This window comes from Cryptomeria japonica, chromosome 7 (genome assembly GCF_030272615.1).
Source record: "Cryptomeria japonica chromosome 7, Sugi_1.0, whole genome shotgun sequence".
Lineage (NCBI taxonomy): Eukaryota > Viridiplantae > Streptophyta > Pinopsida > Cupressales > Cupressaceae > Cryptomeria > Cryptomeria japonica.
Window position 1 is genome coordinate 225,052,855 of NC_081411.1, and position 16,236 is coordinate 225,069,090.

Genomic DNA, 16,236 nt, shown 5'->3' on the forward strand with positions numbered 1-16,236 from the left:
CTTGGGTGGTGTTGTAGACCGACCATGCCTTTGTTATATGTCCTAGCGGCATTTCATGTGGTGTTGTGAACTTTTCAGGTCAAATAAGAGCCTCTTATAGAGTGTTGTAAAGTGTCACTTTTTTCATAAGTGTCATTGTTGTGTGTCCTTATATCTTGTGGCTGAGGGAAGAATTTAGGAGTGTTGGTGAGGTCACTATGATTCCTCCCAGCCTCTCCTTTTAGGTGTTGGCAGTGTCTAGCACTCAGGAGAGTCATTTATTTATTTATTTATTTTAGTCAAGTTTTAATGTTTTTGATCTCTTCTGGCATCGTAGGCCCCTGTGGGGATGTCCTCTACATTGGGATTGTGACAAATCCCTAACTCTAGATTGCTTACTGGCCATGATACTAGTTCTAAAGTTGGAAACCGAGATGATGTCAAGACTTGAGTGCATGAGTAGGACTCCACTGCTAAACTTGGACATCAACATGTTTCGAGGACTCTAGTGCTAAACTGAGACACTTGTGTCATGCGCTAGTGTCCTTCCTAGGCCCTAGTATCTCATCTAGGTGCTACTATCCCTCCTATGGTGTCTAGGTTTGTCATTCGGTTACCCAAAACCTTTTGTGGATTGTTACCTAGAGTGACCTATTGAGTGAAAGTTGGTCTCCAAAGTCTTCCTAGGCCATCATTATGATGATGTGTGTCTTATAATGGGTTTTCGGACATTTCCTTGCCTTAAAAACTATGTCATCGCTTGGAGGTGGCTTGTTGTCCTTCCATTTAGTGGAGAGTTGTTTCCTCTTGGTTGAGTGACCTCTTGTGTAGATTGAACCTCGTGTTCAAGGCTTGTCGTTGGTCTTGTTGAGTGGATTGGAGGTGATTAGGCCCTCATCCTACTCCTTGTCTTAGAAATCAACAATTTTTTCATCTAGTCCAACAATGTTGGCTCCTAGGCACCCTTTGTCGATGTTGATCTTCTAAGTGTGTGATTAGTGTTGTGACTTTGAGTTGGCTAGTATGGATTAATGTGGATTGTAGGTTGATAATTCCCTCATCCCATCACTCATGTCATTCTATGAGAAAAATGATCGTGGATTGTGTCAATCGTAATTGAGGTGTCGTCCATTCTCTCTCTTTGGTTCATCATGGTGAGTTGTCCCATAATTTATAGTCTTCAGCTAGTTCCACCTTACTTGTGCATTTGTGAGGTCTTGTGTAGTTGTTCTTCAATGTTGTAGTGTTCTTGCAATACTTGTGTGCACGATGTTGTGCAAAAACAACGTGTTGTTGTCGTATATTTTGTGTTGCCAATTGTCATTTTCAAAAAAAGTTGTTTCGTCGGTTTTTTCCTCCACCCTTTAGACTTAGCATTACAACTTCAAAGCAAAAATAATGGGAACCCTAGTTTTGCAATAAATCCTTCAATTTTGATCCACGTGACCTCAAATCTAGATTGTATAGCCACAATGTCCTTGAATAACCCTCTAAAATTTTTATTTTTTTTAAATGGTGTTTTACTACCCTCAAAGCAAATTTGAAGAAAATCTAATTTCATAATAACTCATTCAAATCTACTCTAGTTGACCTTAAATCTTGATTGTAGCAGCTTCAATATGTTCTTGATCAATCCTCAAAAAATAAAAATAGAAAGCTCACCAAACTAAGAGTGATATTTTCTTCACAATTCAAGCTCGAGTAAAAAAAATTGCTTTGTTTCTTGCCTTCTAAATGTTAAGATCATGCTCTATTACCACTCATAATGAAATAACTCACACAAGAAAAATATAATAGAAAACGTGCTATAATTGTTTGATAATACTTGAGAATGTAAACCACTTTGAGGAGGTGAACCTCTAAAAATCTTCAATTGAAACACAATTCACAATATGATAACCATAGACTAACCAGTAATTGTTATATCTACCTTGGATGCCACTGATCCTAACTTGACTATCTAGATAAGACTATATCACTACCAAATTAAGATAACCAAAAATTAACTACTCATAACTCAGACATACCGTAAGAATAAAAACATGACTAAAAAATAAATGTCACAAATACATAGATAAAATAAAATCCCAACCAACACTCGCTATAAAAATTTTGTATTATTTTTACATCATATTAACCTATGAACCAAACAAAATAAAGACCCATAAAACTTGGACTTTCCACAACCAAATTGAACTCTCCAAAAAAGAAGATTATGAACTGCAAACAATGTGTTTATATGCTGTTCTGGTCTGTTTATATAATCCATTTATACTTCAAAATAAAAGTGATTGACAAATTCCTTCAGTGAAATTTTCATATTTCATTTGATAAAATAGGAACACCTAGAATGCAAACTTTTCCAGTCAGAGCAATTCCTCTTAAGGGCCCACCCGGGTTCGAACCAGGGACCGCCTGATCTGCAGTCAGATGCTCTACCACTGAGCTATAGGCCCGTGAGTTGAGAGGTTTTAGTAGCATATTTGTATATTGTATAAAGTAAAAAAAAATGTAGTCTTTATTTCCATTCAGTTTGATCATTGATAATTCTGTGAAAATAAACTTGTATTTTCTTGAAAAAAAAGTTATGAGAAATGTTTAGAGGTAAGAAATAAGCGCAGTAGACTCACTCGTGTTGCAATTTTTATATATAATCTTATCAGATAATGGTAATTTTTTAGGTTCCTTGATTAAATCTAATTAAAAATGTTCACATCATTTTATATAAGGATTGAGTTGGAGTTGGATCAATTACGTAGTGATAAAAACCTTCAAAAAATTTTGCCTGATTTATAAATGAGTGTGTTAAACTTCACAAAATTAAAATATTTGTAAAAGCTAATAACATCACGTAAGAATATAATGATCTTCTACACTATAAATTGATATGCAAATTTTTAAATCTTTGATTGTTTCTAAGAGCATTCGATTGTGGGTTCAAAATAGTTGGATTCCATTCATTTCTCAAAAGCTAGAGTTGTTTTTTGGAAGGGTATTCTTCCTAATAATTACTTGATAAAAAGATGATACAATCTTTGAGAATAATCTCCGGTTCATGGCTACAAGTTGACTTTTTTTCAACTATTACAATGACAATTTTGATCCAAGGGAGGATATACCAACTCTATTCCTGTGTAGGTCAAGCTACCTTTCTTTCCTATCAAAATTAGGAGGGAAGAATTTGTTGGCTTGTGCCCCAAGTTCCTAGTTAAATCTAGTGTTTTTATGTATTGTGTTTTAGACGGGGAATAATCTATTGGTTTGTGCCCCAAATTCCTAATTAAATCTAACCTTTTTGTGTATTGTGGTATATTTTTGTTTGCCTATATGTATATTACATGTCTTATTTTGATAAATTTGAACATTGAAAGCTTTGTGCATGTGATATGTTTTGATTGCAATGTTATATTTGTGTTATTGTGCAGTCTCCTAACTCTTTGCTCATTTAATGGTGTTCCTTCAATTTGATGATCCAATCCTTACCCATGGTGGTCCATACTTGATAATTGGTGATCCAAATAGACTTGTGGAGATTGGTATTGTTTCTCATATCCTTGTCACAAATGTTATTTGATTGATTTGTACCTTTTAGGGTGGATTTTTAGCTTGCCAATAGTTGGTAGTAATGGTTTCACTACACCTTAAGGTTCCATTCATATGAGGTAGTTGTTCATTTTGGTGGGTTGATTTGTTTAACATGCCCATCTAACATTTGATACCCTTTATTTTACATGAATGGACTTTGTTCAAATGAAGTTAGACATTTACCTTTGTTCTTTGTTCTTTGTTCATCTTTACCTACTATGACCTATGCTTCAAGTTCATGGGTTATTTCCTAATATTTGAGAACCTTCAAATTACCTAGTGGAAAGTTGGCTATCTCTTAACCATTTAGTGGTTTACCCCTAATCTTCCTCAAGAGTATATGTTCTCTTATAGGGTATGGATCAAATGCTTATCTTGATTCTTGTGTGCATCATGGTAGGCTCACTTCTTTCGAATTTCCCACTCTTCATGGTGGCAAGTTTAATGTTGATGTAACTGATGGATGAGCCAAGAGTTGTTTCCATATAGTTTTGTGGTTTTCCATTTTGATATGGGGCATCCATGTGTGGTCCATATTTATAATGTCACGTCCTAAGGTTATCTTTCGGTTGATCTTGAATAATCCCAAGAAATTTTCATGGTAGGTCATTGTTTATATCCAATTGATGGTGATAAGATGGTAAAATTTTGAATTTACACTTAAGGTTTGAATCTAAATACTATATATATGTGAGTTGGAGAGGTAAAAAGGAATGGTTGGTTACTTGGTAGATTATTTATACATATTGTCATAAAATGGAGAAAATAAGCTTGAATGTATATAGTTTGTCTTATTTTTTATATTATGATGAACAAAATAATGAATGTATTTAAGTCTAGTCTTCGTGGTATCATCATGACGTTTCTTTTATAGTTAGTCAAATTAATGAACATAAAGTGCAATATTCAATCATATAAATGCCTCCATGATTTTTTAATGCTTTTGATCATCTAGAAACTATTGTAATTGTTTATGATGAAAAGTGGAAACAACAATATTGAAAGACTAAATGAATTCAACCCCAAAACCCTAGCCTAACAACAACAAAGATCCACCATAACATATGAAGATTACCTAAGACAATGCAAATCAAATGAAATCGCAAAGATTATACCATCACATGTCTAATAGGGTTTGGATCTCCATTCTTCCTATCTCCATTGATCTTGCTTGATATATTTGCTCTCAGATTTTATGTGTGCACAAGATCTCAACAAAGAACGGAAATGTGGTTGCAAGTAGACTTGATCGCATATGAAAGTTCGAATGCTAGGATGCTTGATTAGAATGTATATGTCCAGGGGCTGAATGCATAGTTGAGGGATTGATAATGAAGGAAGCATATCCTTATATAGAAGACACTATAAGAAATGGAGGGATAAGATTAAGAGGTGTAAAAGATAAATGGTCGGCTATGATTAAAGGGTAGGTAAAGAAAATAAGAAAATAATGAGAGGGTAGGTAGTGTATGAATTAAGACATGAATGACATGTGTCATGGGTAGAAAAGGCTAATGAATTAATTAAATAAATAAAGATTCATTTAATTAATAGAGGAAGTGGGATCAATTAAATAAATAAGATATTTATTTAATTTAGGAAAAGGATAATTTAAATAAATAAATGTATTTATTTAAATGAGAAATAAGGCTAGAAGAGGATAAATGAATTAATTAAATAAATAAAGATTTATTTAACTAATAGAAGAATTAGGCTTAAGTAATTAAATAAATATTTATTTAATTAATATTTATTTAATTAGACTGGACAATTTTAGGTGTCTACATTTTGCCCCTCTTTGAGACAATGCAACTTGTCGCGTTGTTTCAAAGAAGATAAGATAAACTGATAAAAGTTGCCCCAAGATGGGAATGATATGCCCCCTCGAGAGATTGGATGAAAATGTCTGGAAAGATCACAAACAATCTCTCGATAAGAAAGAAAGGCTAGAATGGACTGACTAGAGTCATGGGAGAAAGAAAACTGACTCGAGAAACGAGGGCTAGGGCTAGGGCTAGAGCAGTCTATAAGATAGACCACAAGGGGAATACATCCTCATTGTCATCCACACATCCAAGAGATCAGAGTGCAGAGAGAGAATAGAGCAGCAGCAGTTAGCAGCGATGGCATTGGTGCATAGATTCGATCGCGTTCACTGATTTCAGAGGCCGACGGATGCAGGAGAGTCAGTAAGTACCGCCAAAACATCCTTGTACTTTGTTGCAATAAATGTTGTCATAAATGTATGTTAGGTGGAGTAATAAATGTGCATTAGTTATGTCTAGAAAAATGTCAAGCGAGAGGAAAAGCATTAAGGTGTGTCTGCGTTGGTGCCAGGTGCGTCTAGGTTGGCCAAGCGCGTTTGTGTTTGTGTTAGGCGCTTCTGCGAATGAAATGGCGTCTATGTCAAATTCGAGCGTGTCTGTGTTGTGCAGGTGCGTTTGTGCTATGTAAGCACGTCTGTGCAGAGCAAGCACGTATGTGCAAAGTAGAGGCACGTTTGTGTATCTCAAGCGCGTCTGTGCAGAGCAAGTGCATTTATGCAATATGTAAGTGTGTTTATGTCATGAAGGCGTGTTTGTGTCTTCAAGGTCAAATCGACAGTTTTGTGATGAACATACACTGTCGATTGGATAAGTTGCTGAGAGGTTACACTCAAGCAGGTCCTCTAGGGAAGACTAGGATAGATCAAGGCACTTAATGATAAACAGTGAGTACCAAGACATAGTACTTTGTGATGAACAGGGAGTACTAATATGAGCAGCACTTTGTGATGAATAGGGAGTGCAAATATGAGCAGCACTTTGTGATGAATGGGGAGTGTAAAAACACGTAGTACTTTGTGATGAACAGGGAGTACCACTAAGATAAATAGCAACACTTTGTGATGAACAGTGAGTGTCACTAGGATAAATAGCAACACTTTGTGATGAACAGTGAGTGTCACTAGGATAAAGCGCCATATGATAGATATAAGCACTAGGATAATAAGCAACATTTTGTGATGAACAATGAATGCCACTAGAATAGAAGCAACACTTTGTGATGAACAGTGAGTGTCACTTTGACTGACAAAGTTGATTTGTTTGATTGTAGGAGTACCTACCTATGCTGGAGTCACGGGAGAGATTCTCATCGACTCAGAGGTTACGACCAGAGCTGACATTTGAGGATAGAGTCGCGATTGAAGTTATAGGTTTGTGATTTATTTTGTATGTGCCTGAGTTTCGGACAAACATGGGGTTACTGACTACTTTAGCTGAGAGATGGCACTCTGAGACATGCACATTCCATTTGTCGATGGGTGAGATGACAATCACCTTAGAGGATGTATACGAGATTCTGAGGATACCGATCGATGGGGAGTTGATTCCCTACGATCAAGATGGAGACAGGGATGCACTGAGACGAGTGTTTTAGGATCTAGGACTGGAGATGAGGGCAGGACATGTCGCCTGGAATACCATGATAGCGATAGGATTGGCGCTACCAGCGATGCTGGGAGGAGTGATCAATGGGTTCCTATGTCCGGATAGGGTGACACGAGGATTGGCTGTGGGATAAGGGAGTACATTGGAGACACTGGTGACACAACATACTAGATATGCCTGGTGACCGTGCGTGCTAGCGCATTTGTATTATGAGCTCCATCAGTTTGTATACCATGGATCCGTAGGATTTGGCTACGGAGTGACATTGTTATAGGTGTGGGTGTAAACACCCAAAATTGTCCAGTATTTTATTTATTTAATTATCTAAGCTTAATTCTTCTATTAATTAAATAAATCTTTATTTATTTTATTTATTTATTTATGCTCTTCTAGCCTTATTTCTCATTTAAATAAATACATTTATTTATTTAAATTGTCCTTTTCCTAAATTAAATAAATATCTTATTTATTTAATTGATCTCACTCCTATTAATTAAATAAATATTTATTTATTTAATTAATTCATTAACCTTTTCTACCCATGACACATGTCATTTATCTCTTAATTCAACACTACCTACCCCTTTCATTATTTTATTATTTCTTTTACCTACCCTCTAATCATAGCCGACCTCCTTTTACACCTCTCAATCTTATCCCTTCATTTCATATAGTGTCTTCTATATAAGTAGATGCTTCCTTCATTATCAAACCCCCCGTTGACTAATTGACTACACTACGCTTTTGAACATAGGCAATCCTACTTGCAACCACATTTTCGTTCTTTGTTGAGCTCTTGTGCACACATAAAATCTGAGAGCAAATATATCAAGCAAGATCAATGGAGATAGGAAGAATGGAGATCCAAACCCTATTGGACATGTGATGGTATAATATTTGTGATTTCATTTGATTTGCATTGTCTTAGGTAATCTTCATATGTTATGGTGGATCTTTGTTGTTGTTAGGCTAGGGTTTTGTGGTTGAATTCATTTAGCCTTTCAATATCGTTATTATTGTTATCCATTTTCACCATATACATTTTGGGACACCCCGTGGGACATGTATTTTTGTTAGATCTATGTTTTTTGCTGATTTTTCTAACCCTATATTGTTGTTTTGTAAAACAATTTGGAGAATAACCTTGTGCAACAAGGGTTTTGGACACAAAATCAAGATCTTGGAGAGATTTGATCATATCTCACAAACGGCTTGGAAATTTTGCACCAAATGTTTTTTGCAAGTTGAAGAAAGTATCAGGAGCTCTCAATCCAAAATTCAGAATTTTTGGAGAATATTTTCATTTTCTATGAATTTTTTATGATTTTTCATAAAAAATTAATTTTGATAGAACATGAGAGAATTTTTTGGATTTTCTTACATTTTTAGAAATCTCTCATAATTATACACAGGATTCATTCTTTGTGAATTTAATTTTGATGCAAAATATTTCCCTAAAAATCAGATTTTTAAAAATTAGGGTTTTTTCTTATTTTGATCATATCTCACAAATGGCTTCGAATTTTGGAATCAAATTCTTTTTGTAGGTCAAGAAAAGTATCAGAAGGATTCAGTAAAAATTTCATATTTTTTGAATCAATTTTTCAATTTATATGAATTTTTTATGATTTTTCATAAAAAATTAATTTTGAGAGCAAATTAGCGAATTTTTTGGATTTTTTTACATTTTTGAAAATCTCTCAAAATTATACACAGGATATGTTCTTTGTGATTTTAAATTTGATGCAAAGTCATTCCTCAAAAATCAGATCTTTGAAAATTAGGGTTTTGCATTATTTTACTCATATCTCACAAACTGTTTGGATTTGTTGTAGAAATTTTTTATGCAGGTTTAGAAGACCATCAGGACTCTCCAGTAAAAAATTTAGATTTTTTGGATCGATTTTGCATTTTATATGAATTTTTTATGATTTTTCATAAAAAATTAATTTTTGGAGCAAATTAGCAAATTTTTTGGATTTTCTTACATTTCTGGAAATCTCTTGAAATTTTAGAGATGGTTTTTTTTTATGATAAATCAAATCTTTGAATTGGTCAACAAAATGCATTGTTGAAGGCCCCTATTTCACAAAGTCTTTTGAATCTAAAATTTACCTAACTTGTGTGCTTGCAGGAAGGGGTGATTATTTCAAACAATCCAAACTACTAATAAATCTTTTTTGTAGGTCCTTGGAAAGGGTTTTGGGATTTTTATTGTGTGTCTTGTTTTCATAGAATAGCAAACACTTCAATTGGTGCACTAAAATTGAATCATTGTCTTTTGTGTCTTAAACAATAGGCTCTTTTTGTTTAATCTTTAGAGGGCATGTCTTCTCGTGTGGTCATTAGGACTACTAGTGAGAAGAGAATGACCCAAGTGGTAGCGAGGAAAACCCACCTCTTCCGAACCACTATAAACAACTGTATAAAATGGTGAAAACTATGGATAACGTGTGCTGATTAGTTCATACCGACACTATGTCTCTCCATAAACCCGTTTGATCAAATTTATTTGATCAGTTGTAGGGCGTAACCCCTACCGGCTGGGAGCCTTCTGTATTTACAGAGCTGAAAGTGCCGCATGTATGGCCACACAAGCGGATGCCCTTACTAGCACCTTTTTGTTTTAGAAGCCAAAATCCTTCTAGTTCTTGGGGCAGGAGGTCGAACCTCTGGTAGCAACCCACACACACACGGTTCTTAGTAGAGATACAAAGTTCGCCACAGAGATTTTTCATGGGTACTGATGCTTGGCTGACTTGAGAATTGAGTGCTGAGGGTGGAGCCAGTGAGGTCAAGCATCTAAGTATCTGCTCTTAATAGCGTAGCCTCAGGGGTAAAACCTCATGTGGGATCAACAACTATTGTCGTGGCCAGCCATAAGAATTGTGCTTGACTTATTTTAAACATTCAAAACATTGTATCTTTTGTGTCTTCAAGTGTATGCAAAACATTTTTACATCAAACAACACACTTTTCTTGGAGTCATTTTGAGTCTAAACACTTGCAAACATTGAGTCCTCATCAACATTGTGTCCTCTTGTCACAAAAAACAGTCAAACATTCAGATTTGGTCACAACAAACAACTTCACAAATTGGAAAAATTTACAGTCCAACAAACAAGAGCAATTAGTTTCAAAATTCTTGAGCTTCCTAAGCTATCTCTCCAGGTTTTCATCTAGCATTCAACTTGTCTTTGGGTCTCACAAAGTCCATCATTTCTTTACATCTTGCATTAAATTTACATTTGTCTAAACTTGAGTCAAAAGGTCACTTGCTTGTCCTCATCATACTTTGTCAACACATTACATACAACAACATTTTGCTAAGTGGTCCCTCATCAAGGTCTATCACCTTTGGGTCTCATTTGGTCTTACTTAGAGTCAAGGTCAACTTACCTCATCAAGAGAAACTATCCTCTCTTTGGAAGTCACACCTACTCTACTACATACATACTTGGTCTTACACTTTGGACATTGCAAGTACACTTTAGATTCATTTACATTCCATCCAACCCTTGGTCTTCCATACTTTTTCCATTTTCATCTAGTCTCACACATCTCAGTTAATACCTAGTTCATGGTCGAAACCCGTTCCCAAAAATCTAGGAGAGAAGCTAAAGAGGCTCAAGAGTCCGCAAACATGATTTCTTACGAGTATGACAATGATATCTTTTTCAATTCTGATCATACTACATTACCTGACATGGATGCCTATAGAAACATTCCAAATGGTGAGAACATGGACACTACAAACAATAATGATACACACAATGATGATATGGACAACTTTTCAGTACATTCAGCAGATGTGGAAGAATCCATTATGGATCCCCGTTTCAATCAATTGGTTAAGGAAATAATGAGGAGGGATAGACAATACTTCTTACAAATGATGGCACAAAGTGGAGCCAAGATACCTCATGATTTTGACATGTCTCAAATAATGAAAAATCGACCTTTGTAACAACCTCATTCCAACATGGATCAAAGGAGGCCTAATAGTGGAGGCAATAGAAGACCACATCTTGTGCCTGAATCACCATCATTTTTGTTTCAAAAATCAGAGGTCCCACATACACATGGTCAAGCATATGATACTCACCTTCGCAGACCATTATGGAAGTCTTATGCAGAGAAATATGCTCAATCACATATCAATGCTAAGGATCAACCACCAAAGCAATTGGATATCCAAAGATAGGCTCCAAATTTGGACACAAGGAAACCCCGTGTCAAATTTGGGGGCAACACATTAGAACATGACATGCCTATAGAGTATGGTATACATGGACAAAATAGATATTTCGTTCCTCAACATGAATCTATACCAAGTGGTCCATATATGTAGCATCACTCCTCCATATGAACATGGGTATGATCAATATCATCCATATATGCAACATGCTCCTCCTCCAATTGGTGCCTCAAGCATGGGGTATGGTCCAAGAAGTCGATCTCCACCTAAGAACAATTTGGAGCAACAAATCAGGGACTTACAAAAGAAAATGGAGGACATAAATACACTGAAGCCAACATACACAATGAGAGACATATGTCCTTATCTATTTGACAAGAGCATTCCAATGCCTCCTTTTCCTACACACTTTGTGACACCTAAGTTTGATAAGTATAGAGGAAAAGGGGATCCTAAGGCACACATAAGATAGTTTTTCACAACTTGCATTGAGGTAGCTTCAGAAGAGACATATTTGATGAGATTATTCCCACAAAGCCTAGGTGATCAAGCTATGGAATGGTTCTCCCAATTTCCACCTGGTATTAAGTCATGGGGTGACTTAGAAGAGGCATTTATTCAACATTTCTCCTACAATATAGAGACAGACATATCAGTCACTACTTTGTGCAACACCAAGCAAAAAGAGGGAGAGTCTTCTGCATCATTTTTACAAAGATGGAGGAATCTAGCCACCAGATACTCTTGTGAAATTCCACAAAAACAAATGGTAGAAATGTTCACCCAAAATGTTAACAAAGACATTGGCTATGATCTAAGGAAAGCTTGTTTGTCCACCTTCAAGGACGTCATTGAAAAAGGCTTAGCGATAGAAAAGGTCCTAATTGAACAAGGAGTCATTAAGATATTCAAGGAAAACAAAGATGACTTTAAAGGAAAAGACAAGCCAAGATTTTGGAATAAAAACAAGAACACAGTCAATGATGGTGTTGTTGATGCCAATACAGTGCGACCCAAATTCATTTTTTTTGGATCAAATCAGGTGAATACTCAAACAACTTCTAAATCACGAAGGAAGTACACTCCATTGGGAGAACCACTTGAGTCAGTTTTCAAAAAGCTAGTGGCAAACAAGGTAATCACTATTCCAGATTTTCCTCCATATGAACCAAAGGTTAAACCAAACTAGTGGAATGATGATGAATATTGTGAATTTCATAAGAGCAAGGGTCATAAGACAGGAAATTGCCATCGATTGAAGAACATCATACAAGATCTCATTGATAGGGGTGACATTGAGATTGAAGGGCACTCATCCAATCAAGAACATGAGATGTTTAAGGAACCATTCCTAAAACATGACAAAGGAAAAGCTAAAGTCACAGATGACCAAACCAACTACACCAGAGCATCTTATAACTATGATTCAACCATCAATCACATCTCGATGGACAATTATGTCTCTACCATTATCATCAAGGACAAAACCCCTGAGAATGCTACCCAAAGACCCAAGATTGTCCTAAAAGGAATTGGATCTTCTTCCGAACCTACCTCTGAATGTCATGTTACAACCCGCTGAGGTAAATTCACTTTGCAAGGTGCTCCAGCTAAAAACACCGCTTCCTTGTTAACCAAACCTCAGTATGACCTTGTAGAACAGTTAGGGAAGACACCTGCGCTTATCTCAATCCTTGAGCTCTTACACATATCCCCCACACATAAAGCCATTCTTGACAAAATCTTGAGAGACATTGTTGTCCCCACTGATCTGAACGTGGACCGGTTTCAAGCCATGGTGGGATACCTTTCCATTCCATACTCCCTTACGTTCACAGAAGTTGATGATGCCTTTGTTATCCAGCCACATAACGCACCTTTACACATTGAAGCCTTCATATACAAACATCGAATAAAACGAGTTCTAATAGATGGAGGAGCAGGTCTGAACATTTGTACATTGAACACTATTAAATAATTGGGATATTCCGACAAAGCTGTGAATTCTACAAACAAAATTACCATCAAGGCATATGATGATGAAGAGCGTTCATCCAAGGGCACAATCACCTTACCTCTCAGAGTTGGGCTAGTTACAAAAGATGTGGTTTGTCAAGTCCTTGACCTCGATCTCACATACAACATACTCTTGGGATGCCCATGGATTCATGAAATGAGGGTAGTCCCATCTACATATCACCAATGCATTAAGTTTCCTCATAATGGAGTTGAAGTGACCGTCAAAGCTGACCCAAATCCATTCATATATTGCAACAATCTGCGACCTAAATCAGAAATAACAATTCCAGCTAATCGAGAGGCTATTCCTTCATTAGCCTATGTGGATCCAGAATCATTGAAAGCTTCTACATCCAAACAAGCAGAGCTCAAAGAAAAATTCAAGATTAAAGACCCAGGATGTGGTGAGTATATCTTTCATGTTGATCAACTCCCACTATCTCCTAAGACATTCAGTCGATAGGAACAATCTATAAATAATTTGCAAGGAATTGGGTATGAACCACCTAGTGTTGTGGCTACTAAGTCTGAATGCAAAACTCCTCTAGTGGTGCAAGCATCTCTTGATATCAATAGTCGTAAGAGTGGTTCCAATGAAGAATCTATTGAGTGTATCGCCAACCCTCTTGAGAACTCACATAGCCTTACCATTTCACCCACTCATTCCATTTCCACTCCACTTCCAGACTTGGATCAACAAGAATCACAAAATCCCTTACTCATTGGGGATCAAAAATCAAGCTTTGAAAAGAAAAATCTACAAGTCAAAAATAAAGAAAAGTCCTTTAATCCAAATCAAAATCAAAAGCTATTGGACTCTGAAAAAATCAAAGTCAAGGATAAAAATCCTATGAAAGAAAAAGAACAAGAGATGATCTCCCCTAATACCAAAATAACTGGGAGCAAAAGTTCTAAAATTTCAAATAAAAAAGAATTCTTGTTGATCCTAAGTCTCCATCATGCTATCCTACTTTCACTTCTTTTCACAATCATAAGCCTTCATAACTCATCCACTTGTTTCACACATCCATTCCCTTCTAGCGATAGATCATGGATCTTTAATGGAACTTCCTCAAAGGACTTTGTTATCAAGGATGCCCAAACTTCTTTAGATGACACACATATGGGCCTATGTAGTCCACACACTAGTAATTCTATCTCGGTTCCTTCATCAAGGAAGACAAACACTCAAGCTACACATCATTCAGTCAAGGAACATTGCAGCTACAATCACAAAGTCAAGCCTCACACATTTGAGGTAGGTGATTTGGTTCTTAGAGAAAACCCCAAAAATTAGCAAGACAGAGAGAAGAAGGGCAAGTTCGAACCAAATTGGCTTGGTCCTTACATCATTACAGCAGCATATGGATATGGGGCATATCAACTCTAAACTATAGAAGGTGAACCTTTGGAGGATCCTATCAATAGCATGCACCTTCGCAGGTTCTACACATAGCTCTTTGGAATATCCTAATTCAAAAAATTCAAAAAAAAAAATTCAAAAAATTTCAAAAATACAAAAAAAAAAAATCAAAAATTTCAAAAATACAAAAAAAATCAAAAAATTCAAAAATACAAAAAAACCATAAACATAAAAAATCGTTACTTGGTGAAAACCTGGCAAACAGGTGCCTTGTGACACAAAAAATATTGAAAAATCAAAAAAAGTAAAGAGAAATAATTTCGTCCAACGGTGAAAATCACTTCGGTGGCGCCCTGGGCAAGTACCATGGTGAAAATTGGGTCACCAATGCCATGTGTAGAGACATTGCTCCTCCCTCCTTCAGGATTCACTTTCGTTCTTTCACTTTGCACACACTCACAACCTATTCGTTCATAATAAACTTACCCATTCCCATCATGGCTTGTTATTGATCTACCCAAGATTGGTTAGCCATTCATAGTAAACCTCCCTTTTCACCTCCCTTTCCATCCATAATAAATCAGAACCTATCTGTGGCTAAGGCAAATCCTACATCTAATGATGGGTGTGGAACTAAGAACATCACATGTTTCGAAGAGTACAGTTTCTTCCAGCTTCCTTCAGTCTATCCGCGCACAAGTTGCAATAAAGAAACACTTGCATCACAGATCCGCAATAAAGTTTCATCTTCTCCGCAATAAAGTATCAGTTTCCTAGATTCAATCAGTTTCAGATGAGACACAACAGCAACAATGGGCTTCAACAAATCAAATCTTGCAATAGACTCAGACAACATTATGGTTCAGTGCTATTTATCCTTTTTGTGAAAGTAAACATTGTGACCACAATCAAATAAGACTTATACAAGTGACAAGAGACACTAAACTTGAGGACTACAGTGAATGTTGGTGTCGAGTCTTGGTCTTATTTTGATTTTTATCTTTTGGTGACATGTCTTTTAGCTTTTCCAGGATGTCTTTGACTAGAGATTCTATCTCTAGGATGTCTTTGACTAGAAAGGCGAGGATGGGGTGTCGTCACCTATTTTTATTTGCTGTCTGTGGATTGTCTCTTAGTAATGCTATGACTTGTCCAAGGATATGAGGACACTGTGAGTCTAGTGTGAACTGGGGCATTCTTTGTTTGTGACTGTCTTATCTCCATGCAAACAGGTACAATGACTTTTTGGGTCGAACATATGCCTTGATTGTCATAACCTATTTTGCCATAATAAAGCTCAATGATGATAACGCACAAGAAGCTCTTTCACTTTCATATCTTTTGTCTTCCATCTCCCTTTCTTGATTGACTTCCATCGTCCTTCTCGAGTTCACGTAGCTTGCTATCACATGACTGAGTATAATGACACACTAAAAACATTTGCATTTCATGTAGTTGCACCTGCATTACCACATATAAGCATTTCATACATACATATAGATATCACAACTGCATCACATCCTGCACACAACACCTGTTAGCACAATTTACATTTGCATTATCATATTCATCTGCATTACATACATTCACATTTGCATCATTCATACACATATAAAACATAAAAGAACAAAAAAAAAAATATTGCATTGCATCATATACAT

The 16,236-nt window shown here is 36.2% G+C and overlaps 1 non-coding gene across 1 annotated transcript; it reads right to left on the minus strand.

Moving 5' to 3' along the window:
• Positions 1 to 2,363: 2,363 nt before the first annotated feature.
• Positions 2,364 to 2,435, minus strand: TRNAC-GCA (transfer RNA cysteine (anticodon GCA)). Its single transcript has one exon. It is a non-coding gene; the product is annotated as a tRNA-Cys (tRNA).
• Positions 2,436 to 16,236: the final 13,801 nt, after the last annotated feature.